The following is an 8,125-nucleotide window of genomic DNA, read 5'->3' as shown; positions in this document are numbered from 1 at the left end:
CCTGACAGTGCGTCTGATCTTCTCATGACTTAAAACGCGATGGAAGGCTCTTGAAGGCGCATTTATATTACATATTGGGAGGTACAGAAGCTCAGGTAGAGAAGGGCGAGTGCCTAGTGGGAAATTCACCGGTGCCCAGTTTCTTCTCTGCTTGGTGAGCCTGGAACACAGAGCCCGCTCTCTGAGTCTGTGTGTGTGCCCCTCCTGCCTTTTAGATGTACACTGTGGCTCTTCCTGCCCTCCCCCTTGTCACTACTGTCTTTTGTGCCTGGGGCCCATGGCCTCCTCTGATGTCAGATCTTCTTGTTCCTGATCCTTTGCCAGAACGCCCTTGATCTTCTCGTGCTCCTCTCCAGCACTGGCCCTCTAGGGTGGGGGGCGTTAGTGGAGGTTTCCCATATCTCCATTTTCTCTGGAAGGGAATTGGGGGAAAGTCCTGTATTTTCTTTCCGTTTTCTCTCACTCACTCAGTAGAAATTCTTCAAAGTCTAAGCTTGTAGATGATACCCGACTACAAGATTTTTACTGTGTCTTTGATTACTTTTGTTGGGATTTGTAGATTAAGATGCTGGTGGTCAAACTGCTGGCTTATCCTGTTTGATTTTATTGTTACATATGCTTATATAGAAATTTGAAAGTGAAATTCAGAAGATAATTTTTTGACACCTGAGAGACACAGTACTTCATAATTTATGTCTCATGATAGAATGACAGATTTCTCTTAGATTTGTTTGTCTGAAACAGTAAGTATTTAGAGAAAATTGCATTCCAGGCAAGGGCATGGAATGAGCAAAGGCACAGAGGCAGGACATGAAAAATAAAAATAAAAAAACGTCAGGTGCCTGGGTGAATAGTCCAAAAACTAGACGGGCAGAGGGGAGTCTTGGGAGATCAACCAAAAGGCCTGGGCTGGGCTTCATCCAGGTGTTGAGGAAAGAGCCCGGCAGGCGTGAGCGTGTGGTTGACATGACCCACCCCTTCACAAATATTAATCTGCCTGTTGTGAAGGCAGCAGCGGTGTCATGCAACGCCTCCCAGAGTTAACCATTGAATACTTTAAAAATCATCGTATACCAGGAGCTCACCTGTGCCTGGATCAGAATAAATGACAACATAAAGTGATGTCTTGAGGAAGGATAGGTTGGTGCAAAATTAATTTTTGCCATTACTTTTGCAGCACCAGCCTATATTTACAATAAATGCTACAGACAGTCACAGACATTTGAACACTCTATTCTCTAACATAACAAGGAAAGAAACAAATTAGAGATGTTAAATAAAAGTTTTAAAGGAAAACAATTACAGACATATACAGACATATATGTGTATGTGCTTAAATGAGAAGACACAGAAGGCAGACTGGCGTTCAGTGAGGAGGGCCGTGCACCTTGCTGTGCTCCCTGGAGACACTGCCTGCCTGTGGGGTGCACATCACCTGCAGTGTGTGACAGCACTGGGTGGTCTGGCCTCCAACTGTCGTTCTCAGGCACGGGTTGTCAGCTCATAAGAGCAGATTACTATATAAAAATAACACTGGAATATCGGGAGTATTTTTTCTTAAATATGCTTAAAATAATTTTTTTTTTTTGAGATGTACTCTCGCTCTGTCGCCTAGGCTGGAGTGCAGTGGCACGACCTTGGCTCACTGCAAGCTCCGCCTCCCAGGTTCACGCCATTCTCCTGCCTCAGCCTCCCGAGTAGCTGGGATCACAGGCGCCTGCCACCACACCCGGCTAAGTTTTTTGTATTTTTAGTAGAGACGGGGTTTCATCATGTTAGCCAGGACGGTCTTGACCTCGTGATCCGCCGGCCTCAGCCTCCCAAAGTGCTAGGATTACAGGCGTGAGCCACTGCGCCCGGCTAAAATAAATTTTAAGAAGAAATACTGTCAGTATTATTTTTAGAACCTTGTATACTTCTCACAGTACACTTGCGCACTACAGAAAATTTGAGAAAGCATGGCCAAATAGAGCTGGATTTGCATCCCAGATTCACCATTTATGAACCACATGACTCTTGTCAAATTTTCATCTAAAATAAAGGCTAATATGTGGGAGTTTTGTGGAAAAATTAGGTAACTTTAGACACATGGTACCACGCCTGGCATATACAGTGGAGTCATATCAGACACGTATTTATTTGTTTCAGTAAAATTACCTATTATTATTATAATTTTACATGGTGGGAGCAAATAGAACACATGCTTCATTTTTGTTTTAAATGTGGCCCCTAAACACAAAGGAGCTATTTCATCTGGGATGTAACTAAAGAAGGAGCCAGGCCAGGTGCGGTGGCTCACGCCTGTAATCCCAGCATTTGGGGAGGCCGAGGCGGGCGGATCACAAGGTCAGGAGATTGAGACCATCCTGGCTAACATGGTGAAACCCTGTCTCCACTAAAAATACAAAAAATTAGCTGGGCGTGGTGGTGGGCACCTGTAGTCCCAGCTACTCGGGAGGCTGAGGCAGGAGAATGGCGTGAACCCAGGAGGCGGAGCTTGTAGTGAGCCGTGGTTCCGAGGTTGCGCGACAGAGCAAGACTCCGTCTAAAAAAAAAGAAGGAGCCAACTCTGAAATACTGGAGGGAAAGTGAATGTGTGAGACTTACTGAGAGATGGTGTGTTTATAAACAGTCGTGTTTACAAAAGCACATATTTCTGAGTGACTGGAGGGATTTTCAAGGCTTATTTGACCACATGTGTGATTGTTACTTTACAGGTTGAGCTTAGAACCTAACCTCAGCCTTACAGGCAGTAGGTAGCCTTGAACAAATGTTTAGCCAGTAGTGGTATCTTGCACTTTTTCCTTTATTTAATGAATTTGCTAAGATATATCTGGCTATATGCTTAAAGATTTTGCAAAATATTTTTTTAAATTATTTTGAAATTCTTTAAAAGGATTTGTTTATTAATCTTTATAGAATACAGAGTTTTCTTCATTGGAACAGAGGAAATGTAATAACTTCATTTATTGCTAGGGCTGTTATTGATTCTAAACAATTCTATGATAGGCTTCTGCAAGGAATTTCAAGCTTATTTATGATTAAAGTACGTACTAATGAACCCAATAGCATTATTAATAACCGTTTTCTTTGGTTATTCAATTCAGGCTTTGTTTTGTGAATCCCCCTACACACACACACACACACACACACACACACACACACCGCTGTTGTATAAGACGGTGGGTATGTAGTGGGCATTTCTCTAATGTGCTTAAATAAAACAGGGTTTTCTCATACTGACTCTTACTGTTCTAGCCAAGGAGACTCTGTTTGAAGCAAGAAGGCAGGGGTACTGGAAACTGATTTCTTGTGTCCTTGCTTTTTTCTTGTGAAGAGTCTAAATTAGTCTATTTATCATTTGATATTTTGAATTCCAGAGAAACTTAGATAACTGAAGGGAATACCTCAGCAGAGTGTAGGCTTATCTATTTTGTTATTATTAAATTATCAAAGAAGGAAATGAATATGAATTATTTAAAATAATCGTCCTTGGAGGTCTTGGGTACTGAGTCATTTAAATGGACTGGTAAGGAGGTGGCCCATTTTGTTTGTTGATTACCTTCCTGAGAGTGGCTGGCACAGACAGAGGAGATATTTTTCTGCTCAGACCTAACCCGATTTCATTATCTTTCTGCATTCACCGCCTGATTTTATTTTGTAAAGTATGAACACCGGTCTGACTTCTCTATATCTTACCTTGTCATTTAAGCATATGAATTGTATTATGTAACATAAAGGGGAAAATATGAAAACCAGTTCCTCTCAGTAAACCTTTTAAAACATTATTTAAAAGCCCAGCCTCCTACAATTTCCAAAGTTCCTGGTAATTTTTTTCAGTGGAGTTTTCAGTTTACTGATTTTTTTTTTTTTCACTCAGAAGGGGCTGTGAAGTCAACAATTTTAAGGCAGTGTGGTTTAAGTGTTTTAAGTTCTGTTTCTGTTAAATGTATTCTATTCATGTTTACAAAGCAACAGAAGAAAGCTTAGAGAACTAAGTACACATAAATTTAATCACACAAGCTTGAGTAGCTAGATTAACTTCAAAACGATCAGTAAATAATATTTTAAACTTCTACTGACCTTATTAAAATACACTTCCAGAAACATTCTGTTTGAACTATTCTTGTAAATTAGTCATCTTGCAAAACAGCTGTGGCAATATGATATAATGAAGAGAGCAGTGATTTAGCAATGAGAAGGCTGGGAGTCCTTGTCTTGGCTCATTCACAGGGAGATCACATGACATGCCAAAGTCCCCTAGATGAGGAAGCCATGCATGAGAGGATTCAGGATTGGGTCAATGATCTATCATAGAATACTTTCTATGAGTCTGTGCTTAAACTTAGAAACCTCACAAAGAACACACTGGGGAATTTGGTGAGAGCAGGAGCTTCACCTCATGCAGAATTGCAGTGTGATTTTAGAGTGCTGTTACCATTCTTCTGCTTAGAAGGCAGAGTGTCTTCAGTTAGGATTCTGTCGTGTTTAATGGATCCCACTCTTGTTGGCTTAGGCAGAAAGGTGTTAAATGGTTTGCAGAATTGTTGGGAAGGCTAAGCTTCCAGGAGCAGCTCCCAAAGTCTCCACACACAACTGGACCACCAGGGAACCTGCTCCCTCCACCAAGACAGGACTTGGAAACCTGCCACCGCAATTACCAGCACCAGAAGGATCTTGTCTCTGCTAAGTCTCTGTCCACATAGTGAATACCCCGTGCCCTGCCTCTCTCTCCCTGACTCAGGTCCCATTCCAGGTCTTGCCCAAGTCTTTCTGATTGGTGGAACTTAAATCACACCCAAAATTCCAGCTGCAGGAGAGCTCTGAGATTTCATCTTTCCAACCTCTGTGTGCTACGTGGGGGTTGGAGCACTTGCTGACAAGCCTTGCAACCACCATTGACAGTAAATGAGATATTTATGATCAATCACATTTGCATTTTTCACTATTTACAGTATAGCTGTACATTTTATTTAGAGCTAGTATCAAGTCACTCTACAGATAACAATATTATTTCTGACCATTTTGGAAGAAAACAGCTTTTTTAAAATTGAGAGCAATATTTACATTATTTCCTAAAGAGCCAAAGCTGATAGAGAAAACAGGATGTTGAATTTTGAATTTTCCTTTCAGCTTTATCTTCTCCATGTCAGTTCTGTTTTCTTCTGTCTTTTTTTTCCATAGGGATGTCCTCCACCTTTTCAATCTGATTTGCTCTTTGCCATGCAGACCTGTGGATGAAGAGCCAGAGTCCTCCAAGGTAAATGCTCCTGGCCAGTGGCCTGGTGTCTGTGTTAACTGAACATCTCCAACGCCCTCAGAGTCCACAACCACCATTAAGTCACTTATCAAGTCATTTGACTTGGGATGCCCAGGTATTTGATCACTTTTTTTCTATAAGCAAAGCTCCAAATTCAAACTTTGGCCCAACATTTGATATGTCAACTGTCTCTACTCCACCCTGGCTCCACGTTGACTGTTACAATCACAAGGGTGCTTTCCAGGTCCTACCAGGTGCAGCCACTGCCTGCAGGAGCCTGGCTGAGGCTCCAGGGAGGCGCTGATGGAGAGCCTGGCACATGAATAACACAAATGCAGCCTCTTCCTCTCTACCTCTTCCTTCCATCCAGTTCCTGCCTTGTCACCTTTCTTTTCTGCCTCTCATAGCCATTAAATTCAGGTCACTACTATTTGCCTTTCTGTCATCTCATGAGAATTACAAGGGTCAGCTGGAGACTTCACCTCCTAGGAAACGAGGCATCACATCTGTGCACCTGGCCCTCTTGTAGGCACCCCTGGCCATCCCCATCTTGAACCTGCTAGATGTTTTTCTACCTGGTCTTGTACCTGAGCACCTGTCACTCCTGATCTTGGTACATTCCCAGCTTTTCCTGGAATTGTCTGATGGACTCACAATTCCACTTTAGTCATGCTTATCTTTATATATGAGAAAGATATGTAGCTATACTTCATACATATACTGTACACATAAACACAGCAAATAGAAGAAACAGAATGTGCATCTCTCTACAGTAACATATATTTCTTCCCTGGACTGCAACAAATATGCCATTGTCTTGGAAGACTGTTGTAAAAGTTAATCCTAGGATGTACCTGGTTGTCTCTGCTAAAATAGTTGGCAGCTAAGTTAGATGATTAGACTGTGCATATTGAAAGACATGGAAGGGCTGGGCGTGGTGGCTCATGCCTGTAATCCCAGCACTTCGGGAGGTCGAGGCTGGTGGATCACCTGAGGTCAAGACCAGCCTGGTCAACATGGTAAAACCTGTCTCTACTAAAAATACAAAAAAAATTAGGTGGGCGTGGTGGTGCACACCTGTAATCCCAGCTACTCAGGAGGCTGAGACAGGAGAACTGCTGGAACCCCAGAGGTGGAGGTTGCAATGAGCCGAGATTGTGCCATTGCACTCCAGCCTGGGCAACAAGACTGAGACTCCATCTCAAAAAAAGAAAAAAAGAAAGATATGAAAGCCGAAAGCCCAGTGAGTGAGTCTGTGAAGGTGGGAAATGAATTAACAGTAACAGTTTGTGCAAGAACTTTCCTGTTCCTTCCTCCCCAAGGCACCTCATTATTTAAACATTTGCATTTTACTCAGTTATCCTACATCTAAGACTGACCTCCACTCAGCCAACTCCTCCTGCCCTCTCATTTCTCCAATTCAGCTTTAGTCCAGAGGAGAAAAGGATAATAGAGTAAATGTTACACTAAACATCATGGGATACTTCTTAAGTCACCAAAAAAGTAACAACAAATCAAGAAGTATTATTTGCTATTTTGAACTGGATCAACATATAAATGTTCCCATCTCTTTTCTTGGCAGGTGAAGCTGGACTGAATATTTCTGTCCGTAAGACTATTAGAATCCCCCACAGTGGGATACCAGTGAGGACCTCACCAGCAGCTGCTGTCTCTCCAATGCAGGTAGATGAGCCTCAGAAATAACCGCTGCTTGTGGTTTGCTGTGTATTCCTCTAGATGTTTTTCTTTACACATATTAGTGAGTGTGGAGAGAGAGTGTGTATGTGTTCTGTAAATTTGATTACACTGCGCATTTATTCCGAAATCCGTTTCACTTTACCGTTGGAACGTAAGCTCTGTGAGGGCAGAGACTTTTGTTTATTGCACTTGCTGTTAGAGCTCTTGTCTGTAACAGTGGCTGGCACATGGTCACATCATAGTAGAAGCTCAATAAATATTTGTTGAATGAATGAAAAAATACGTCCAAGACATCTTCAGATTTCAATATTTGGAGAAATGATTCATTTTTTTAAGAAGGTTACGTAATATATGGTGATTTATTTAGCCACTATTCTACTGATAGACATTTAGGTTGTTTTGGGTTTAACTTATTACAGAAACAATACAGGGAAGATCCTTGTACAAATTTTTGACGGTTAAAGGGGCTATTTCTGTATAAGGGTATATATCAGGATTCATTTGCAAATATCAGAGATCACTGTAATTAAGCAGAAAGGAATTTAATCCAGGGCATTTGGTACTAGAAGGGCTGGAGAAGGCAGTAGGCTCCACTGAGCTTCCAGGAAGGGTTCCCAGAGCATCTCAATGCTGACCCATTAAAAGACCTTCTGTTTCTGCCAGAATCAGGAAGTCTTTCTGTAGGTGCTTGCTCAGGACCACCAGTGCTGCCAAGATATAGGATAAGCCTCGGGATCACACAGGCACAGGTGCAGTCTGTACCTGCAAAACAGGCTCTGTGCCTGCCTCACACTGCCCAGATGATGGTGAAACAGACCCCAGAACCTCTGCTCCCCTGCCACAGAACAGCAAATGCCTTTCCAGCCATGCTTGCCAGGAGAAGCTGCAGACGGGCAGCCTTACACTCCCTTGCACCTTCCAGATCCTCTAAGAGGGGGCCTCTTCAACAGAAACTAGACCACTTGATGAGCCAAGCTTTTAAGACTTTGGCAAATACACCCTAGTCTCTTATGATTCAGTAAGTCACCCTACAAAGAGATGAGGATGGAGTCGAGTGAGCCTTTGCTGAGATCTTCCACACATTGATTCCTAGAAAAGGAAAATAGAGTCCTAGAGAAGGAAGTAGATTGACCTGTCCCGGCATGTTGAAAAACTTGATAGACACAT

The 8,125-nt window shown here is 42.4% G+C and overlaps 1 long non-coding RNA gene across 1 annotated transcript; it reads left to right on the top strand.

Annotated features, from left to right (window-relative positions):
• Window positions 1-4,744: 4,744 nt before the first annotated feature.
• Window positions 4,745-7,568, top strand: LOC104002896 (uncharacterized). The gene is made up of 3 exons (XR_675326.2): window positions 4,745-4,904; window positions 5,185-5,260; window positions 6,843-7,568. It is a non-coding gene; the product is annotated as an uncharacterized LOC104002896 (long non-coding RNA).
• The last annotated feature ends 557 nt before the right edge of the window (window positions 7,569-8,125 follow it).

This window comes from Pan troglodytes, chromosome 19, assembly GCF_028858775.2.
Source record: "Pan troglodytes isolate AG18354 chromosome 19, NHGRI_mPanTro3-v2.0_pri, whole genome shotgun sequence".
Lineage (NCBI taxonomy): Eukaryota > Metazoa > Chordata > Mammalia > Primates > Hominidae > Pan > Pan troglodytes.
The sequence above is the reverse complement of the archived record's forward strand: the minus strand, read 5'-3'. Positions and strand labels throughout refer to the sequence as shown.